The following is a 23,554-nucleotide window of genomic DNA, read 5'->3' on the forward strand; positions in this document are numbered from 1 at the left end:
GGGTGATAAGCTATAGAGAGTGAGGATGAGGAATTTGATCATATATGGAGGATGATCAGAGGCCAGGGATTTTCACTAAACTGATCAGCAGGATTCTTGTTAAAAGTGCACTAAGCGAGCCAAGGATAGGGCCCTGATTCAAAGCCTAGTCCAGAAGAGGGCTCAGAGGAGCTGACTCAAGATCCATCAAGGAGCAAGTCCTTGTCATTTCAGCCAGGAGAATCCCTGGGAGTTTGGTGAGAGATGAGTGCCTGGGCCCTGCTTGGAGCAAAATCCCATGACTTCTCCCAGGCCAGTCCCTTATGAGACGTGAGTCCAGCAGAAGAGGATCATCAGTGGGGTTGGTGTAGGTCTCCAACCTGGGGACAGATTCACCAAGGGTCTCAAGGCCCATGGGAGGGCTCTCCACCCCGATATCATAGTCACCCCACACTGTCCATTTCACCTGCCCCATCCATTGGACACAGTAGCATGTGCATGGACAGGAAGTGGCGAGCTGCTCTCTGTGGTAAGGCTGGAGATTCCTTGACTGAAAACAGGCCACCCCTGCGGAGGGGACAGAACAGCCTCTCACTACAGGAAGACAGAGCAGAAAGTAGGGAAGTACACTGGTTTCCCTTCTGAATTCTGCATTCTGAATTGTTTAATCTTCACCATAACTCTGTGAGGTAGGCATGGCTAATTCCTGTTCATAGAAGAAGAAAGTGAGGCTCTGAGGGGTGAATTAACAGGGGAAGGAAACATAGTGAGCATATCGGGCCGATGGTGGTGGAGTCAAGATCCAAACCTACAGACATCTGGTTGTAAAACTAGCTGTTTCTGGTACTATTCTATGATGTCTTGTGCTGCAATCACATGGCAGGGAATAATGTTAGAATTACTTTCTAAAAAACTTGAGGCTGGAGCCAGAAAGACAATGACAATCCCAGAGCAAAACGTTGGAGATTGCAAGGGAAGGACTCTCAAGAAGGGACCTAGTCCATGTCCTGATTATCTCAGGACATGAGGTCCTCTGGTCTTGCCTCCATGTTTCCCTTCAGGTTGTAAATGCTCAAGCCCACAGCTCACTGAGCTCTCTGGAAAACCAGTTGTTCACCTCTAAGCCTGTTTCCCCCGTATCACAATCATTATCCTCTGGGATGTGGGTCTTGGCCCATCGCAAGACTGCAGAGCCTAACTTCAGGCATGGACACCTACGGTTCCCACACTGGACTCCTGTGAAGTGAGAGCCAACATCTTTGGTAGGTAAGGATGCGAATGTTTTATAGGAATGGTGGTGGGGAGCATGCCTCCAGGCCTGGGGCACAACCCTCCGTTGGAAGGAAGGGATCGTACTGAGGGAGCCAAATCTGGATTCTGTTAAAAGTCATCATCTCCAGTCCTCAATTTTCTTGTCCACATTCCTAACTCTGGTGCCATACAGGGGGGTGTGCATGGGTGTATGGTGGATGTATATGCTCATGGCAAGTATGTGTAGATAATATTTACTTTGTGAAGTGCCACCCCTCTTCCTCATCCTCTTGCATTAATTCACTAAATCATGCAATCCAATAGGAAGAGCCATAAGCCTTTCCTTGGGTACCCACACTTCTGGGATAATGTCCAAGCTCCTCTGTAGACTATACCAGCCCTCCCTGACCTGGTCCTGATGGCCTCTTGGCCTCTTCTCTTGCCATTCCCACTTACCACCTATAGTACTCCCTCACCTCAGGTGCTTGCCATTCTCAGAGGCACCAGGCTTACCTACCTCTACATTTTTGTACATGTCTCTCTGCCTGCAATGCCCCTTCTTTCCCCTATGTCTGGCCAACACAGTCAAGAGTCACTTCCTCCAAGAAGTCTCCTCTAACCTGACCAGGGTGGGTTGGTTGTGCTGACCTCTGCTGAGGAAGTTCCCCACACTCACCCCTGCCTTTGGCCCACGTAACGACTCATTTCTGTTATTCTTCCCCTACACTGTGACCTCCTTGTGGGAAGCGGGTCTAAACCATCAGGGTATTTCTAGAGCCCAGTCCAGGGCTGGGCACAATGGAGGCGTTCAGTGAGTGTTTGATGAATAAATGAATGAATGAATGAGTGACACAGTGCCAGGGTTGTGAATGTTGGCCTTGGAATCCTGCTGCTTGGGTTGGAATCCCAGTTACTGAACTTGTTGTATGTGGCTGTGAGCAAGTTACTAACTTTCCTATGCCTCAGTTTTCTCATCTGTAAAATGGGGCTAAATAAGAGAAACTATCTCATGGTGTTGTTATAACGCCTCAACGAGTCAATACATGAAAAGCATTTAAAATGGTGCATGGCACATGGTAAGCAGCACAGTAAATATTAGTTATAGTTGTTGCAACTAAATCATTTATTCATTGAGTCAATCATCATTTTTTTTTCCATAAAAAAATTTCATCTAGTGTCTTTTCTGTGCTAGGCACTTGGCTGGGCCTTAGAGCCACAGATAAAAATCAGGCAGCTGTTGTCCTCAATATGGAATCAGGGGAACACAGAAGCAGATACAGGTAATTACATCCCCAGGGAGGGATGCCCAGTGCTTAGAAGGGCATGGCTCAGGGCCAGCAGACAGAGACCCTGCGCTTGGAATAGACAGGCCTCTCTCCTCCCAGAGATCCCTGAGGACAAGGCAGCTCGCGGAGGAGGGATGTGTATAAGTGAAGGCTGGACCTGGAAAGCCCGTAGGGTTTGGGAGTCTCTGCTCAGCCTTCATGGACAGCTGAGTCCTGAAATCCAGGGCCTTTGATTTTTCATTGACTAATGCTGCATTTCATTGAACAGAAGCTTCCTGTTAAATCGAAACAGATGAGGTTTCAAAAATAATTCTAATTGATTCCATTCCTAAAGTTCACATCAGTAGCTCTTGGACCCAGCCAAGAGAGAAGAGTTGTGTGTGCGCGCGTGTGTGTGTGCACATGGCTGTGCATGTACATGCACAGGTGTGTATGATAGATAATGATAGCGGTCAAACACGTATGATGAGTTTTTCCTATTTTACTTCATGTAGACTTCACAGCACCCCCAGTAGGTAAGTGCTATTATTAGCACTATTTCCAGATAAAGAGACTGGGAGCTCAGAGGGATCACGTAACTTTCCCGAGATCATAAAGCTATAAGTGGTAGAGTCAGAGCATGATCTTCTTTCTCACTTCAAAGCCTCAATTCCTAGCAACACGAGGGAAGGATTAGGAGAGGAGGAGGTCACAGGGCGACGGAGTCACTGAGCCTGTTTGACCAGGCAAGGGACCTGAGAAGTGTGCAATGACAATGAAAAATAATCACGACAGATGCCATCTAGTGACCCCACCTACTACTTGCGAGGCTCTGTCACTGGTGATTTACAGATACTAAGTCCTCACACTATTTCAGTGCAGTAAGTATTATTTCCACTTTTCAGATAGGAAAGTTGAGGTACAGAGGGATTTAAAAAAATCCTCCAAAGCCATATCACTAATGAATGTTTCTGTTCCCCCAAACCCTTGTTTTTTTGTGGATATTATGTACATTATATGCATATGTATATATGACAGGGAGGTACGAATTGGGCCTGTTTCTTCAGAATATTGCATTTAGTTCTCATACTATGAGGTGTGAGCAGCTTAATTCATTTATCCATTTGTTCACTCAACACCTCCCCTGGGCCCAGCTGTTTCAGGAAGTCAGAGCAGACAAGATGGACAAGGTCTTTCCTTGTCGGAGACAGACAATATGCCCCTGAATTGAGAGAGCAGGAGGGCTCCAATTGGCTAGGGATTGGCTACTTTGGTAGGTAGATTTAGAAAGGGAGAGCATTTACAAAAATAAAAAAGAGCTGACTATGTAATGTTCTTGGGGAAGAGTGAACCAAGCAGCGGGGCAGCTACTATAAAGATCCTGGGGCTGGAACAAGCTGGGTATGTTGGAGGACCAGAAAGAAGGCCAAGGTGGATGGTGCTGGTGACAGGGAGCAGATGATTCCAGAGGCAGAAGCCTGGATTAAGTAGGCCTTGTAGACCAGCACAAGGAGGTTGGATTATGTTTTAATTGCAGTGGGGAGTCAATGGAGGGTTGTAGCTTGATCTGATCTCCATTGATAAGGATTTCTCTGGCTACAGAGTGGAGAATGTTGAGGGACAAGGTGAGGAATGTGGAATCAGAGAAACCTGTCTGGAAGCTACTGCAGTGTCCAGGAGAAAGATGACAGTGACTGACTAAGATGTCTCAGTAGAGATCAAGGGAGGTGGATAGATTTGGGATGTGCTTCTGAGGAACAGTGCTTTCTGATGGATTAGATGAGGGGCATGTGGGACAGAGGAATCAAAGATGATCTTTAGGTGAGCAACCTGGGGAAGGGTGGAGACATTTACTGAGATGCAGGAAGACTGGGGAGTAGTGGGGAGTAGGATTTGGTGGTAAATCAAGAGTTAGACAGGAAAGTGGAAGATGCCAATTAGAAGCCTAAGTTGATGCATCTGGAGTTCATGGCTGTGGATTTATATTTCAGAGTCATGGTCAGAGAGTCAATATTTATAGCCAAAACACTGGCCAAGATCACATAGAGAGAGTAGGGGACAAAATCAAAAGGAGCCAAGGGAAACCCAATGCATGTCCATGAGTCAGCTGTGGTTCTATTTCAAACTAGAAAGTCCGAAGTCCAGCCTTGTGTGGATCTTTCAGGGCAACCATGGAGAAAGCAATGGGGGCTCCCAGGGAGGAGATCAGTGTTTGATCTCAATCTGCTACTTTTATTATTTCCTAACTTCAGTGACTGTTCTTCATTGTGCCTTGGTTTATTCATCTGTCCAATGGAACAATAGTGCTCACCAGATAATGGAATGAGTTAATGACTGTGACAGTTATACAAGTATGAGGGACTCTACTGTTGCTTTGGGGTGAATTGGGAAGGAAACAAAATGCTTCAGGTAATTTAAGGTTCTGGTTTGAAACTGGAATTTCAATAGACCATGCTAATACTAACTCCCAACCAATTTCAAATCATCCTCAAGTAGTCTCCTTTAAAGACTTTCTCTAATCTCTCCGGTGCAGTGATTGTCACTAATGCTGCTCTCAGTCCTGGCTGTTGCCTGGGGTAGAGGAGGAGGAGGGGGAGGGAGGAATTATCTGATTGCCAAGGTTGGGGGAAAAAACTAGGCTTGAGTACCTGCTCACAGAGCACTTTTCCCAGATGACCCAGTCTCCTGTTATCTTCCAGCCACCCCCACCTCTGTCCATATATATATATATATATACACACACACACACACACACACACACACACACATATATGTGTGTGTGTATAAATGGAGTCTCACCATGTGACCCAAGCTGGTCTCTAACTCTGGCCTCTAGTGCTCCCCCTACCTCAGCTTCCCAAAGTATTGGGATTACAGGTGTGAGCCACCGCACCCAGCCAACACACTCATCTTCTACATGGGTGAGCCAAACCTACCATGCTGTGAACTTGTACTTTCTCTCCTCCCTTTTGCTTTCTTCCCTGAGGATGCTAGTGAATTGGCTAGAGAGCCATAGGTAGTGTTTCTGTTCAGCTCAAGTCCATAGATTGTCCTGGGCCTCTCTGTGCAGACCCTGTGTTGGGCCTCAGAAGATGAGACAATCCCATGAGAAACAACTGGGAATAGATCCAAGAGGGGATCGAACCCAGTGTGGAGTGTGTCACCAAGATCCTTCCAGTGCTAAAATGGTAGACTGAGACAGCCAGGGACACACCGACCCTGACTCCTCCTCTGGTCCCCAAATCCCCACATCTAAGCTGCAGAGTAGACATCTCTACTGCAGCCTCCAAGTTAATGTGGTCCCGGCTGAGCCCACCAGCCTCTCCATGCGCCCATGGAGTGTGTGCCACTCACTTCTGTCTCCTCCTAGATTGTAGGCACTGTGAAGGGAAGGAAGGTGCCAAATTTGCATTGTTTGCTTAGTGTGGAGTACAAAGCTAGTGTGGAGCTGGCCTGCAGAGGGGTGATGAATGAGGGAACTGAGGCCACAGACCCTGAGGCTGCAGGGCCCATTGAGAGAAAGGGACCCAGCAGGCAGGCTAGTGGGGCACAGGGAGTAGCTCAGGATGGGCTCAATCCTGTTGGGTATGGTGCTTACAAATGGCTGTAGGGCTTTCTGAGAAGTGAGGGAGGACTTCTTGCTTGATTACCCCATAGTCTAGCTCTAGAGTCAGAATCACAAGAGACCAAACGTATTGTCCATTTACATGGGAAATTGTAAATGGGAAAGATAAACGTTGGAAAATTAGGCACTGACCCATGGGCTCACCAGTGGGACAGGGAAATCTGAGCCGAGCTCATGGAAAAACTATAACCAGAGCAGGCTGAGCTGCATAGTCCCAGAAAAGCAGATGGGGGCAGCCATAAAACATGACCCCTTTGAGTCAGCCAGGCCAAGCTGCACACTATTTTTAGATGCCAGGATATTTTTAAAGCATTTCTCTTCCTTTAAGTGCTGCCCTTTGCCCTTGTGGGCATTGTGATTGGGGCAAGTCACTTAACTTTCCTGTCTTCCACCTCCCCATCTGTGGAATGGGGTTCTCTCTCTCTATTTCTCTCTCTCTCTTTCTCTCTCTTTCTCGAACAGTACAAGTCTGCTTGGGTTAAGAGATTTCTAGAGAGTGTTTTTTGCTAGAACATCCTAGATACTCTGAGATTTTTGATTCTCACCTTCACTTCCCCTCTAAGCCCTAATCTGACCAGAGAACCATGTGTAATTTTTCTCTGGGTGTCTCTGGCCAGTCCAGTGCCTACATGGATTTTTGTTTATTGCCATTCCCACATGGCTTCCGGGTTCCCATCCTAACTTTCAGACATCATGTCCTCTAGAGTAGGGCAAGACTTTAAAGATGATCTTGTCCAACCCCCCCTTTTATAGTTGGAGAAACTGAGATCTACATAAGGGCAGATTTAGGACACGAGTGTGGATCTTCTGATTCTGAGGCTAGGACTCTGCCCAGCCCATGGCCTGCCTCCCAGAGCCTAGAGCATCCTGGGCAGGATAAGACGAGGAGGCAGGAGGGAACTGTGGCTGGTGGTCCTTGGATCTCACTTCTTGGGATTTGGTCAATCTCTCGAGGGACCCCTTTGCATCTCATTTCCTCCCATCCATTTTAAGGGCAAGTTGCTTGTAAAACAGTAAAACTTATGTCATTCGTAGCTGGGAAGTTTGGAACGGGTTATGAAAATGTGTGGTTGGGGTAGGGAGATTGTTTTTCTTTTTCCATTTTTCTTTTGACTTTCTCTTCCAAGAGCTGAACTGGAATTATCTGGAGCCCATAAAACTCCCCCCAAATGAATGCCAGCAAGGGCCCAATTGTGGAAAACTGTGAGGTGTGGGCATCACTCAGGCAGACATTTCCAGGAAAGGTTGGGTGTACACCTTCACAGGAGTCTGGGTGGACTGTGGAATTCCAAGTCTACAGCCTCAGAAACATATCTAAGACTTTTCTTAAGAAGAAAGAGAACATGGAAGAAGTGAAGGAGATAGACAACAGGAGAGACTCAAACTGAAGCTGGAGTTTGGGAAAGAGGGAGCCTCACAGGAGTAGGAGGGGGCCGGGGCCAGGGCCAGGGTGGTGGGGCAGTGTATTTTTGGGGAAAGCACTTTTGCCTGGGTGACAGAAGACCTTGTCCAGCCCCTGCTGCAAACTCTGCAAGACCATGAGCATCTCCTGACTCTTGTCCTCATCCCCAAAATACAGAGGCTGGTCCCTCACCTACACAAATGGCTGTTAGTCCATGGAGACTATGGACTGTGATAGCATCATGTAATGGTCTAAATAAAGAAAAGGAAGCATTTTTGACATCATTGTTATTATTTGTGAAGGATGATAAATCTTCATCTTGGGCCCGGGAGAATCACAGCAGAGAGAGCCTGGCCTGGGCCGCCACAGAGCCCTGAATAGGCATCTTGCCCCAAGACCCTGTCCTATGGATCCACTGTCCAGGACAGGTCAGTGACAGAGTCTCCCATGTGCAGAACCAAGAAGTACAGCACTTCTCACTGTATGTGCCTACCTGTCCACCATCTAATGGAGTCCTTGCCTCAAGCCTACAGAGCAGGTAGGGCGGAGATCATTGATATGATCTTATGGTAACTTGCTCAAAGCCATGTAGTTACTAAATGGAAGAGGCAGACCTGGAGCCCAGACTTGCAAATTCTGGCCACTGGGCCCCTTGCCTCCCTAAAAAGTTGAGTACCAGCAAGTTGGCCTGTAGCCACAGACAGAATAGGTGTCACTTGTTGGCTCTTGCTGGCATGTATCCACACTTACTTTGTGCCAGGCACTCTCCTAAGTGCCTGGCACAAAGCACAGCAATGCACTTTAATCTTCACATCAACTCTAGGAAATAGGTGCTATTATCATGCCGTGTTTTCTGGGGAAACAGAGGCACAGAAAGAGCAAATCGTTTGCCTGGAGTCACACAGCCAGGAAATGGTAGAGCTGGGATTTGAACCCAGGCAATCTGGCTCCAAGACCCCATCTTCTTAAACACTAGCTATATGCACATTCCCTGGAGGAATTTCTTGGAATAAAGTGGCAGGTGATGACTATCTTATTCTTTCCTCAGATCAGCTCATAGCAGGGATGCCAGAGAACCCCAGGCCTGTAGTGGGAAAGGCAGTCCCTCTGAGTTCCAGCATGAGGTTTGTTTAGGTCTCTCTTGGTACTGGGGGATCTCATGTGCCATGGACTAGTTGACAAGAGCACTCTTGCCTCCCAAGCTCGTCCAACACTATATGCAGCACCATCATCTGCCTAGTTCTGTGAGCCATAAGCCAGGGTGTGATTCTTGATCCCCCAACCCTTTGCTCTCCTTCCCCATAGCCAATCCATCTGTGAGTCCCATCCATTCTGCACCACCTGGTGCAGAGCCAGCCTCTTGAATCTGTCTACCTCTTCCTGCTTCCCCTGCTGCCACCTCCTGGACTCACAGCCTCTGCTTCCCCTCTCACCCCCCTATGCCCCATTCTCCACACAGCTGCCGGAGGGATTTTCTTAAAATATAAATCAAATTATGTCACTCTTCAGCTTAAAAACTCTTCATTGCACTTAAATAAAATCCAGATTTCTGGCCATGCCTAAAAGATCCTGTGTGACCCAGCCTGTTAACCTCAGCAACTTCATCAGTGACTCTTTGCCTCTCACTCATCAGGCTCCAACTAGGCCAGTTCCTTTCAGTTCCTGTAACATACCAAGCAACTTTCCTCCCCAGGGCCTTTGCACATGCTGTTCCCTCTGCCCACACAGTTATCTCTCACTGTTTCTGAAGCGAATATTCATAAATGCCATGTTCTCAGGTCTTCTCTGGCTGGCCTCTTGTTGGTTTTCTTCATATCTCTTGTTATGGTTCAGAATTATTTTAGTTAGTTGTCCATTTTTCTAACCTTTCCCTTCAGAAGTAAAATCTTCAAAGAGAAGGATTCCTATTTGAATCTCTAGCACCTAGCATCAACTGGCACATGGTAGATATGCATAAGTACTGTTGGATGAATGGATAGATAAATGAATCCTGGATAACCAAAACGGAGTCTATGGAAACCCCCCTTTGCCAGTTACCTTGTTCCTCTGCCCACCCCTGGCCCATCTCTCTACTCACAGACAGCTCCTCTCCTCCCTAAAATCCCTTGGGTGGTGGTACATTCACCCATATTTCTTGAAATAGCCTCATCATTCCTAGCCCTGGTCAAGCTTTCATTAGCTTGTTTGATTTACGTGACCAGCTCATTTGGTTTGGCTGTGTCCCCACTCAAATCTTGTTTGGAATTGTAGTTCCCATAATCCCCATGTGTCATAGGAGGGACCCAGTGGGAGGTAATTTAATCATGGCAGTGGTTACCCTCATGCTGTTCTCTTGATAGTGAGTGAGTTTTCATGAGATCTGATGGTTTTTTTTTTTTTTTTTTTTTGAGACGGAGTCTTGCTCTGTCGCCCGGGCTGGAGTGCAGTGGCGGGATCTCGGCTCACTGCAAGCTCCGCCTCCCGGGTTTACGCCATTCTCCTGCCTCAGCCTCCCGAGTAGCTGGGACTACAGGCGCCCGCCACCTCGCCCGGCTAGTTTTTTGTATTTTTTGTAGAGACGGGGTTTCACCGCGTTAGCCAGGATGGTCTCGATCTCCTGACCTCGTGATCCGCCCGTCTCGGCCTCCCAAAGTGCTGGGATTACAGGCTTGAGCCACCACGCCCAACCCAAGATCTGATGGTTTTATAAAGGGGTTTTCTCCCTTTTGCTCAGCACTTCTTCTTGCCATCATGTGAAGAAGGACATGTTTGGCTTCCCCTTCCACTATGATTGTAAGTTTCCTGAGGCCTCCCCAGCCATGCAAAGCTGTGAGTTAATTAAATCTTTTTCTTTTTTAAATTATCCAGTCTTGGGCAGTTCTTCATAACAGTGTGAGAATGGACTAATACACCAGCCTTTAAGGAATATTCCCATTTTATAGGTAGGAAAGTGAAGAAAGGTCATGTCATTTGCCAAGGCAACAGGGATAAGAAGTGAAGGAGGCAGGCAGGACTTTAACCCAGGCAACCTGAGCCTGGAGCAAATGCCCACACCATGGCCCATGTCCACTTTCTGTGACAAGCACATGGATATGTCCCTCCAAGGTACAAGACTGTTGAGTGACTTGGCATCTCACCCAGTAGTGTTTCCCAAACTTGCCTGGTTCATAAGAATCACCCAGGGCACTTAATAGAAATACAGATTCCAGATTCCCAGATCCCTTGCCAAGGGGCTCTGTCTCAATAGGGCCGATTGGTGGGGACCTGGGAATCTGTATTTTTAAGAATTGTCACAGATAATTCTGATGATCATGAAAGTTTGGAATACACTGGCCTAGAAGATAAAACCTCTACTACACAGCTTAGCCTACAAGGCCTTTGCTGTGGCAGCCCCTGTTCACTTCTCTGGCCTCATCCATCCATGGCACCCGCTGGGCCAATGCTCCATTCTTTCTATGCCTGTCTACTCACTGTTGCCAGAAAACCCATATGGCATCCAGCCCCTGTGCCTTTGCCTCTGCTGTGTCCCCCACTGCAATACTCTCCCATCTTCTCTCTCCTGCCTCTTCCTCCTCCCCAGATGGTTCTGCTGAAATGTCCTGTTCCTCAAGGATTTTGTATCTAGATTGTACTCCTAGGGCAAAGTTGCGACTAGGGCTTAGAATTTCAAAGCTTCAGAACTGGAAGATACTGGGAGACCTTGCCATCTAACCTGTTTATTTGACAAATGAGGAAACTGAGGTTCAGAGAGAGGAATGGACCTACCTGAGGTCACAGAGTGCTATGGCAGAGCCAGGAGTGGGTGGATCTGGGGACCTACCTAACCCCTACTTAATTCAGTTAATTTTTCAGACTTCCTTCTCAACTGAGTATGTCTAGAAAAATTCATTCTCTGGTAATGAAAATGCAGGGCAGATTGTGGACTTCTTAGTCACTCACTCAACCAACACTGAGTTCCCACTGTGGGCCAAAGGGTAATGTTGGCTTCACACCTTGGAGCTCGCAGATCAAGGCAGGGACCAGGTACAGGGGTCACGAGCCACAGTCGTGGTTGCCATCATGTAATAATATGTGTAATGGATAATTTTAATTGAGTGATGACTCTATGCCAACCTTTGAATCAATGTTTACTTCTCACTATAGTGCCACAAGGTAGATGCTATTACCATCTTCATGTCATGGCAGTGCCTGCTCTGACCTTCAAGTCAGGGCCCAATTTGGGGATCTGTGGAGGAGAGCCTTCCCTCTGCTGGCTGGACTGGGGAGAGCTTTTTGAAGAGGGATGACGAGCTCACCTTGAAGGATGAGTAGCTTGGACTTGAGGATGTGAGGGAGGGCGTTTCAGGTAGCAAGAACATTTCAAGAGGCTTGGAAGAGGGGACATGTTTAGCATGGGAAAAGGTGAAGACGGTGGAGCGGTGGTGGTGGGGATCCCAGCAAGAGGGCAGGACCAGGTGGGAAGTCAGCCCTGCTTATCCCTGAGGGCAGGACTCCCGGCCTGTGTTATCTCCACAGCCATATTAACAGTACCATCAGCAAGGCCTGGGGGTGTTTCTGAACTTGGAAATTGAGGCCAGGGAGCCTAGTGAGGCTGGGTTCTTAGTTGCAGGGCCCTGGCAGCAGCGACTTTTCAGGGTTGTCTGACAGGGGTCTCCACCCAAGTGACTGTGCAAGGTGAGGAGAAGCAGGCATTCCGGTGTGCTGGCCAGAGAGGGCTCTGTAAATGCCTGTGGAATGTGTGTGCATGTGTGCATGGTATGGGTCTTCAGGGGGTTGTGCAGGCTGTGAAGCGTGGGGTCTCTGTGTGTGTGCATGCGTGTGCACGCACACGTGTCTCTAAGGGGTATGCTGCCTGTTCGGCTTTGTGAACCTGTGTATCTATGAGTCTCTGCAGGCGGGTGCATGCGTGTGTGTGGTGTATGTGAGAGCTATGGGTGTGGGGCCGTCCCGTGTGTAGTTGCTCTCCTCAGCTGGTGTTAAACACTCTTTGGACAGCTCAGTAGGTAAACATTCAATAATGTAATTTGGAAACCCATCCCCAGGGCTCTGCTGTGTGGCCAGGCAGCTGGCCGGTGGTGGCCGGATTAAGATATTAGCGCATTAATGCTGTATCAAAGCCCAGCACCCTCGGCCTCAGGAGTGTCTGCTGACAGCCCCACCATGCCCAGGGCTTCGTGGGCCGGCCGCCCCCGCCACATCCCTCTTGGAATCACAAGGAGGCCTTGTGTTCAGAGCCCACTCTGAGAGCTGCAGGGCTCTGCAGACATGAGCTCATGCCTGCCGGTCCCTTCAGGAGGAGGTGGGTGGCCTGCCCAACCACCAGGCCTCTTCCCCACCGCAGTGGCCAGGCCCTGGGAGCAGTGGAAGCTGGCCTTTGGGTCTGAGCCAGTCTTTTGACCTGGCCAGAGTAGGTGCTTATGTGTTTGTTGAATGAACGAATGACTGAGTCTCTTTCCAGGAACTTTCTTAAAATTCCTCAATAGCATGGGCCAATTCCCTCTCACCTTGATACTCCCAGTGCCCTAGCAGTGCTTGGTACTCAGTTAGTGTATATTGAACAATAGACTGCTGGACTGCTGACTACTAGAGGGGTACTGGACTAGAAGTCAGGAGACCTGGATTTGAGACCTGATTATTTCCTTTAATCTGCTTGGTGGCTGGGGATGGGGTTGGGGGTGGGGCAAGGCAGAGGAGGGCTGTTTACCTGACTGGGGACACCAGGCTCACCATGATGTAAACAGTGATTCTGATCCTAGCCTTTAGTGTCACACTGTGTGGGTATGCAGGTGGTGGCTGGGTCTGACTCCTTGTCCCTGGGAACTGAACACGTGGAAGGTTTAAAATATTGATGGAAATCGTCGTAAGGGGAGGTCCTCAGGACTGACAAGAAGAAAAGGGGCCAATGTACAGATTTCTACTGAGTAGATGGGCTGGGGAAGGGAGGGGCACAGTGCTCAGACAGATGACTGGGGTGTCTGAGGCCAGGGCCATCTCAAAGAAAATTTAGCCTGATCCTCCACTGTATAGCTCTGCAAACTGAGGCCCAGAGGAGAGAAGCGATGTGCCCAAGGTTGCTCTCTCAGAAAGGCAGTGTCCAAGATAGGACGGGGACCATCTCTGAGCAGAGGGAGTCTGCTGTTCCTGGCATCTGAGGCTGCAGGGAAGAGACTAAATAAGGAAAGGGAGACGGTAGAGAATGAGGCTAGGCACTACACCTCAGGCTGGTGAGAAACTTTACCTTTTCATCTATTTACCCAGGGCCTGCCCTGGCCTCAGGTAGTCAAGAAACATTTTCTGGCCATTAGACTGCTAAACAATGGCCAGTATTGTCAGTAATAACAGTAATAGGCCGACAGGATTAGTGATGGTAATAAAAACTACCTTTGATAAAGGCCTCACTGTATGCTGGGTGTTATGTTAAGTACTCTACACATTTTGTCATCTTAATCCCCACAAAAACCCTATTCTCACAAAAATCTCAGAAAGGGACAGTTATTTGCCTCAGATAACCATGCTGGTAAGCCAAGGACTTCTTTACCACTAGATAGTACTGTGATCCCTTGAGGTCTTGGGCTTCCTGCCTCTGGCATCTGAGCAGGAACTGGTGGCCCCTTCAGGGGAGATGTGGAGGGGTCCTGGCTTTGAGGCCAGTGAAGAATGGGGGAAAATATCAGAACTGATGACTTGTGAGTCTATCATTCTATTCCTGGAAGAGTTTCTGGCTGCTGTGAATCTGTACTCTATATGAAAGTCAAGGAGTTTGAGGACTTAGTTAACTTCTACCCGCCATCATGATTGTTTGCTCCTCTGACCTTGAAGAAGATTGCTGATAAAAATAATGAAACTGTCCCAGAGCCCCATGTCTACTTCCCAGACCAAGGAGGAGTCATATCCACCAGCAAATGAGAGACAGAGTGGAAAGGACACACTTTTTGCCTGTGGGAACTCTTGCTTCTTGGCATCCCAGTTTTTCAGAGTTGGGGATTCTTTGAAGATCACTAGCTTGAGGCTCGCCTACTGTAACAGAGGAAGTTAATAGAAAAGTCATACTATGGAGTCATCTCATCAATTCATTCTTACCCCACTCAGCTCAGCTTACTTTAGCTCAACTCAGCTTAAATCAATGCAATGGAACTCAACTCATCGCTCAGCTTGGTACACATGGAGCTCAATCAACTCATCCAACCCAAACTAAACAAATGGAGCAGAGCTCAATCCAAACCGAATAATCAAATTCTACTCAACTCTCCACTCATCGCAACGCAACTCACATTCCAGGCAGGAGAGACAGCATGAGCGGAGATTATGAAGGCAGGAACACTTGCTTGGGGGAAAACAGGAGCACAGTGGGCCAAGGCAGCCTGACCAGAACAGCACAGTGGAGCCAGAAGCACCACAAGCGCAGAGATTGGGAGGAACCTGGGGGTTCTCACCGCCACGCTGTCCTGCAGGGTCAGGCAGACCGTTTTGTCTACCACCACACTTGCCTGCCTCTCAGCTGATGCTGGAGTTCCTTGAAGGAGCTCACCTCCGCAGAAAGAGCGGGTACCTCAGAGCTCTGCTGAGGAGCTGCGAGCTTGCTAGGCCACTGCTGGGTCTTGAGGAGGATGCTGTGAGGGGAGGTCTAGCCGCCGCCCCTCCCACACAGGCTCTCCTGGGGAGCCACTGAGATTCTCCGTAGTGTGGCAGAATCTAGAAGAAGAGGTTGCCTTCCTTTTCCAGGAGCTCCAGAAAGGAAGGGGGCAGCCACCCAACCCTGCATAACTTTGGTCCTGGCCATGCCACTTGTTAGCTCTGTGTATGGCCCATGGCAGGGCACATGGCATCTCTTGGTCTCCATGTCTGTCAATGTTATTGTGAATGTCTAATGAGGTGGCACCTCCTAGATGCCAGGTGCTGTAGCTTGAACTTGGCTCATGCATGGCACTTGGCATCTAGGAGCTGATGACAAACAGCATAGTCTCCTACCTAACTTCCTGCTCCTCAGGCAGGAAGAAGGCCAGGCACCATGCTATGGGGAATGACAACCTGGGTGACTATCCCAGCTCTGCTACTTACATCAACCAGTGATCTTGGAACGATCACCCACCCTCTCCTGAGCTTCAGTTTTCTCAAGTGAAGCCAATTGAGCATTTATCTTATGGCATTGACAGTACCGTTGAAAGCACTTGACACAGATCCTGGCACTTAGCAAACATTCTATACATGCTTTCATATTACCCACCTTCTCCCATTTGAGATAGAAATCAAAAATGAGGAAAAGCTCTTTTGCCTCTGCTTTGGGCAGCGGCATCTCCACCTGTCGAGTGGATGTACCCAGCACACTGCAAGGTCCCTTGCTTCTGGTACTCTAGGATTTCTAGTCTATGCGGGGCATGAGTCTCAGGGCCAAGTAAAGGCAAGGGGACATGAGATTGGGGGCAGTTTTCCAATATGCTGGGGTGAGCACCAGAGTGTCCCTGAACCACAGCCTCTGCAGGGCCCCGAGCCCACCCCTCTGTCCTCCCCTGGGGCTGTCATGGGAACGGTGCAAACTGATGTGCAGCAGCTTGTGATAAATATGCATGAATGGGCCGTGGCCGCAGCCCCTCCTCAAGTCCATTTGGGGCACCTCAGTGAGCTAATTGAGGGTGGCCATTGTCCCTGTGCTCCCAGTGCCTGGGCCCCGTTTTCACATTCAAGTGCCTGGCCTTGGTTTAAAGTGGCCGAGTGGCGGGTGCTATTTTATTCAACAAAAGCCCCTTGAGAGGGTGGACGGAGAACTCTGTGGGCCGGCCCATTGCCTGAGCCCATTCCTGTCCTGGGCCAGAGGGAGGGGGGCCACACCAGACCACCTGATCGCAATTGAGGCGGAGGCGGCAGGCTGGGCACAATGGGTGCTCGAGAGGCCGCTCAGCCCCTGGGATGAATAGAGGGGACGCTTTCCTTCAGCCCCCATTAGAACCTGGTATAATTTCCCCCTGAATGGCAGTGGTGTGGGATGGGCTCTCCAGGATGAGAAGGGGAAGGGGAGAAAGCCAGAGGCCCTTTGAGACCCACCCAAAAGGCCCTGCCCCTTTGCCCCCCTCTGCTACCAGGAAAATGTCCACTTAGCTTGATGGTGCAAGTGGCCTTTATGAAGGGCAGAGAACTTCAGGACCACGGGTGGAGGGGGAGACTGCAGTCATGCCTTGGAGTGTCTCACCCCAACCCACAACTCCATGGTGGGGGCTCTCAGCTGAAATATAAAGAAGAAGAGAATAGCAAGACACCACCCCCCAACATACACACACTCAGCAGGGGCCCCTTTCAAATGCAGGGGCCAAAGACTGGATGGTCCAGGGCATCAGCTGTGTGTCTGAGCTATCAATGGCCCTAGCAGAGAGGAGAGGGCAGGAAGAAAGGGGGCTGCTGCACCCTAACTCCATCTACCAAGGGGGAGCACATGTGGAGAGGGCGGCAGCGCCGAGGTCCCAGCACCTCTGTCCTGGGTGCTCCTCAATTCTCACAATCCCGTAGGGGAGAAGGGGTCAGTTTGGTGTGATGGAGAGGCTGAGTTCAGACAGCAGTAACCACTTGCCCAAGAGCAGGCACCAGAAGGCAATGGGGCACAGTGGTGAGGACACAGGGTGTTGTAGGCATTGGCTCTGACCATGAACCCCATCAGGCATGTGGTCAGAGCCAAGGACAGAACCTTGGGGAACTGAACATGCAGAAAAGGCGTGTATTCAAAGAACAACAAGCAGAGAAAACAGAAAAGGAAGTGGCCTATGAAGAGGACAGTGGGAGAACTGGAGTGAGCACTGTCCCAGAAACCAAGAGAAGAGAGAATTTCAAGAAAAAGAGAGTAACCAACAGTTTCAAATTCAGCAGAAGCTCAGGCAAGATGAGAACCGAAAAGTGTCCATTTAGCACAAGGTCTCCAGCAGCCTTGGTGAGAGTGCCTCCTGGCAGCTGATCAGTAAGAGCCAGACTGGAGTGAGTGGAGGGGTGAGTGTGGTGTGAGCGGTTTGAGAAAGGCTTCGAGAGGTAGGGCCAGAAAAGAGGGGCCTGTGGGGGAATGAGTGAGGGGCTGGGGGGATTTGAACCGGCTCAGAGGCAGAGGGCAGGGGCTTCTCAGCTCTTGGTTCATAACACAGTGCCATCAGCTGTAGTGGTTAAGAGCTCAGATGCTAGAGTTAGGCTGCCTCAATTCAGATCTTGGCTCTACCATTCTCCAGTGATAGGCCTTGGGGTTTCTCTCTGAGCCTCAGCTTCTGAAGCTTCACCATGGTATTATCATAAGGATGGAATGAATCTATGTCATCCCTTAGCACAGTGCCGGGATGTGGCCAACACTCACTAAAAGTTAGCTCTGTTATTATCTTACTTTCATTATATTCTCTGCATACCAAAGCTAAAGATTTCAAGCCATGTGGCACTGGCTGTGAATTCCACCTTTGCTACTAACTGTGTAACTTTGGAGCAGCTCAGTGCATTCATTTCTTTCTTAAGGTAGGACAGCAGCGCCTGTCTCTTAGAGCTGCTGAGGGGTCACATAAATCCAGTGCTCCTGCAGCTCCCCAAAACTTTTCACCTGTTCTGTCATTTTCTTCATCACCAGCGTGTGAAGTGGTATCTTTATTGCTCCCATTTGACAGATGAGAACACTGAGGCTTACACAGGAACTTGATTTGCCCCAAGTGACAGAATGACATCTGGCAAAGCCACAGTTAGAATCCAGAGGTGTCTGGCCCTAACCTCTGCTTTCCACTATTTCAGGCCTTGGAGAGGAGACACTGTCTGAGGACCACCCCAGTCTCAACCTGTCATGGAAACAAGGCTGGACCACAGCAAAGCCCAGGGGAGAAGTAGCATAGAGAGCTTGGAGGGCTTCCAGGGGGAGATGGCTTGTGGAGTTATGGCATGGTTGGAAATAGTGTTCCCATCCTTGGGCATAGGATAGGACAAAGAAGGAAGTGGCTCTGATGACAGAGAACTAAATGGCCAGATGGGAAATGACCATCTGTAAGGATGGCCACCACACATCCCACTCGGTGCTGGTGGGAAAATTCTAGCTTGGGCATGCACAAGTCTCTTCCTTCTTCGACATCTCACCATCCTGTCCCTCCCTGTCTTCCTCCCTTTCCCTGCCCTTTACTCCATCCAGCCACTGTGTCAAGTTCTTCACTAGGCGCTTGGGATGAAGACATGAATCAGAGTCCCTGCTCTGAGGGTTTCACAGTCTGGGGAACGGACCGGGGTGCAATAGAAAAGGAATTAGTAGAAATCACTATGCACGATAGTATTATTTGATTGCCCCCAGAAAGAGAGCTCATTACCCCATGAGTTCACCTTGCTTCCTGCTTTTTTCTTTTGCAGAGGCATATCCCAGGCCCAGAGAAGGTGTGGTTTTGCTAAAAACACATTGACCTTCACATGGAGTCAAGACCTGGCCTCAGGGGTTCAGTGGGGCTCCACCCAAATCTGCCTCTGGGCCTCTGGCAGCTTCCCAGAACCAGAGAGAGACAACAGGGGGACAGTGAATGGTAGAGATGTTTTTTGTCTTCAGAGGCAGTGCACTGTGGAAGTTAAGAGCACAGATGGTAATGCCAGACTACCTGGGTTCAAATCCCAGCTCTGCCATTTACCAGCTACTCAACCCCTCTGTGCCTCTGTTTCTTCATCTGTAAAATGGGGATAGTCGTAGCAGACATCTCCTGGGGCTATGGTGAAGGTTATAGGAATTAAGATACATAAGGTGCAGCCATGCACTACATTTGTTCCTCTGTAGCCATGGTTTTCCATGGTTCAAGTTGCCTGTGGGCAACTGTGGTCCAAGAACAGGTGGGTACAGTACAATATTTTGAGAGAGAGAGTGCACATTTACATAACTTTTATTAAGATATATTGTTATAATCATTCTATTTTGTTATTTTTGTTGTGAATCTCTTACTGTGCCTAATTTATAAGTTAAACTTTATAATAGGTATATATGTATGTATAGGGAAAAGCACAGCATACATAGGGTTTGGTGATCCGTGGTTTCAGGCATCCGGGGTGGGGGATCTTGGAGTGCCTTCTTCCAGGATCAGTGGGGACTGCTGTACTTGACCCTCAGGCAGCAGGTGCCAGTGCAAATGGCCAGGCTTGGTCTCAGATAGGCCTGATTCTACACTCTCTGCCTAATTGTACAGAGAGTCCCTCCGTGAACCTCAGTACTTCATCTATTAAATGGGACCATAGCAGTACCTGCCCCCCAAGCCTGTGGTGCAGATGGGCTGAGATGGCGAGGCACGTGGACTGAGAAGGTCACATGCATTGCCTGCCTGCCACATCTCAAGTGGTACCTAACAGGCACTCAGTGGAGACTTCCAGGCCCAAACCTTTCTGCTGATGTGGTATTGCCCACTGTGCTTAATGTGGAATTAAGTAGAGGAAGCCAAAAAGTCCAGGTGCACACACTCCCTCTGACCCCTGGCTTTTCCAGCTGGATGCTTCCACCTAGGGCACTGAAGCTGAAGCTAGTGATGCAAAGAAGCAGAGATGATTAAAATTTATCCCAGCAGGAGCAGACAGGTTGCCTGAACCTGGCTGTTTCTGGGGAACGACCCTGGCTGTGATACTTTTCCCTGGTTCCTGCCTGTTTTCTGAGCCTGGTTCTTCATTCAGGATTCCCTTTAATACTGTGGACCATCCAAAAGCGCCCTAGTAAATCCTTCTCCTCTTCTTTTCCTCATCTGCCTCCCCTCTTCTTCTTCCTTGCCTTCCTCATCTCCCTCATGTTTGTTGCCATCCTCCTCGTCCTTCTCCTCATCCCTTTTCTCCTCCCTCTACCTCCTCTTCCTTCCTTTTCTCTTTGTCCTTCTTCTTTAAGTTAGCCAGAGTTGATTTCTGTTACTTGCAACTAAGACCCATGACTGATCCATTTGGAGATTTACTCATTGCCAGAGCTAATCTGAGGTACTGATTCATATTTAGATGTGAGTGGTTGATACGGCCAGGAGGGCTTCTAGAGATTACTAAGTGCAGCTTTCTCATTGTGAGACAATGAGGGAAACAGAGGTCCTAGGAAGTGAGGGAATTAACCTAGGATCACACAAAATTAATATCAGGGCTGTAGCTTGAATGCCAGCTGAGGGTACCATGAGTGGAAATTCTCCTGGAGACATTTTTTGAGGCCTTTTACATCTTTCCCTAAAGGAACAGGCATTGATATGTTGCACCAAGAACCCTGCATGGCTGTATTTAAGTTAATGGTGGCTATTTCTGGCACAGAAATACACTAGGGGAGGCATCATTGTATTGTGGCTTTGTCTTCTCATCCCCCCACCCACTGGGCAGTGGCCACATGAAGGGCCGGCCCTGAACTCTGGAGCTTCCCTCCCTGCCTCACCTCTCTGCCTTCATTTCCCCTGGATGGGATGACTGAGGGCTCTTAGAAATGCCAAGAATCCCAGTAATTTGAGCACATTATTGCTGCCTCTGATTTCTTTCCATCATGCTTTTCTGCAGCTGGTAATTTCCCCTCCAGCCCTGGGCTCCTGTCCTTTCTCTGCCACTGACTCCTTGTGTGACCTTGGCTAAGTCACTTGCTTCTCTGTGCCCCAGTTTCCTCCCCAGTAAAATCAGGCCTGTCAGCTCTCAGAGTCACCTACCATTCTGCTCTGCATATTTTGAGGTCAAAATATGGACTGGACTAATGATAAATGGTGACAAAAATCCCACAAATGGGAGATTCTAAAAGTTTTTTATAAAAATCTCAATGATAAGAAAAAATTCCAGAGAAAGGAGGAAACTGAGAATGTTTTAGAGAAGAAAATGAGGGGAGGTGAATGTGGGTGGAGAGTATGGTCTCCTCACCTTGTAGAATTGTCACAGGCCAGATGAAGTAGCTACAATCTGTGTGGGGCACATTCTCCCTGGAGGCTGGGGTAAGGTAGGTTACCGGCAGGCAGGTGCCAGTCCTACATGGGGAAGAGCTTAGCAATCAGGACTACTCCACGGCAGAGCTAAAGCCCTTCAGCTAGTGAGGTACCCGTCAACAGAGGTGTGCAATCTGGGAGTGATGCCACCTGAGATGCTGCAAGGAGATTGAACAAGATATCTCCATATGCCTTTTATCAGGACCAAGAATCGTCTCAGTCACTGAGAGTGTTTTAAGTGTGCAGGGTAGAATGAAACCACCTGGAACTGCTTGGCAACTGACTGCCAGGCGAAAGGCTGCCTGCTGTGCCAGCCCAGGAGGAATGTCCATGAGGGAGCCATGGCAGACCACAACCTTGGCAAGACCAGATTGTTCCATCACAACTGACAGGCGTTGCTAGGATGGAGGAACTTTGGTGGCTGTTCACAAGAAACTAGGCCATTGGGATTTATGGAAGTAAAGAGGGGCAGTCCTGGGTCTGTGTCATCCACAGGTGCAGGCCTGGCCAAATGGGTGAGGTGTATGTGCTCAGCAGGGCCCCTGTCTGACCATTGGTCGGTCAGTCAGCAAGTATTTTATTGAGCAACTATTATGTGCTGGGCACTGTTCCAAGGCTGAGGCTACCACAGTGAATGAGCTGAGCTGGGCCTTGCTTTCAGGGTCTGGCAAGCAGACACAGAAGTACAATAATAATGGATAACCCTTACCTGGCAGAAAGTGTCTACTTTCTGTCAGGCCCTATTCTAAATGCTTGCATCAGTCAGGCTAGGACAGGTTTGCTGTAGAAACAAATGCCACCCACATCTTGGTGGCTTAAAATAACAAGGCCTTATTTCTGGTTGATGGCATGTACGCAGTGGGTTAGCAGGAAGTGCTTGGCACGTCTCAGTTAGAGACCAAGGTTGAGGCAGAGACAGAACAAGGGGGCATGGCAAATGTCTTTTGAGCTCCCCCTGGATGTGGCACATATAACTCAAATCATTGGCCAAAGCTAGTCACACGGCCACCATTTGACTGCAAAGGCAGTGGGGACATCAGTTCTAGGGGTGGATGAGTATAGCTGTGAACAGTGGCTACCACAGGGCTTCATGTCCATTATCAATGTAAACTTCACACAGCCCTCTGGAGTAGGGAATTGTGTTATCCCCATTTTACTGGTGAGGAAACTGAGGTGTGGGGAGGTTGCGGGATGGTCCTAAGGACACAGAGCTCATGGATGGCAGAACTGAGAGGTGAGCCTGGCAGTCTGGCCCTGAGTCCACACCCTTAACTGCTGTGCCTCACTGCCACTCACTGAAACAGGAAGGATACAAAAGTATGATTGCAGTGGCAAAGAGGGGGGCAAGGGGCTGAGGGAGCTGAGTGCAGGGCACCCCGGCACAGTGTGGGGTCCAGGACGACCTCTGAGGAAGTGACCTTTGTCCTGAGCCGGGAAGAAGGAATATGTGAGAAGAGGACACCTTCCGGGTGAAGGAGGAGCACTGGGGTGGCCCAGGGAGGGAGGCAACATAGCATATGAAGCCCGGGCTCAGTGGGTGAGGTACCTGGGTCAGTAATGAATAAGCCAGCTGTTGTCAGAGGGTCACCTGCAGGGATTCAGGGGAGCTGTGACTCCATCCTGGGGGCATCTCAGAGAGCTTCCTGGAGGAGGAGAGATCTAAGCTGAATAAGGGGTAGGGGAGGACAGCCATGTTCCTCTCAGAGGAGTACCATGAACACAAGCCAGGAGGAAGGAGGAAGTGTGGCGGGCTCAGGGAATTGTGGCTGGCTCACCTGCATGGGACGGAGGGTGGGAGGTGCGAGGGGGAGCAGTAAAGGACTGCACCAGAGAGGATCTCTGCTTCTCGTCATCCTGGATGCTGGGAGTTTGGGCTGAGAGTGCAGAGGCAGGACCATTTGATCTGAGATACTGATTGAGAACCAACTGTCTGCCAGACCTTGGACCTGGGGTTTGGGCTGGCTGGAGTGGGCTGCCTCTGGCTGCCGCATGCCCTGTTCTTATCTGACTTCCTTGTGGGTAATTGTCCGGCTTCGGGTTACCAGGGGCACCACTCATGCCCTTCCTCCTGTCTGTGAGGACCACCAGACCCTTTTTCTTGGCAGGCAAACTAGGAGCACACCCAATATTCCATCCCAGAATGAAGCCTGGGTCCTTGAGAGGGCAGCTG

This window comes from Theropithecus gelada, chromosome 1, assembly GCF_003255815.1.
Source record: "Theropithecus gelada isolate Dixy chromosome 1, Tgel_1.0, whole genome shotgun sequence".
In the NCBI taxonomy this organism is placed as follows: domain Eukaryota; kingdom Metazoa; phylum Chordata; class Mammalia; order Primates; family Cercopithecidae; genus Theropithecus; species Theropithecus gelada.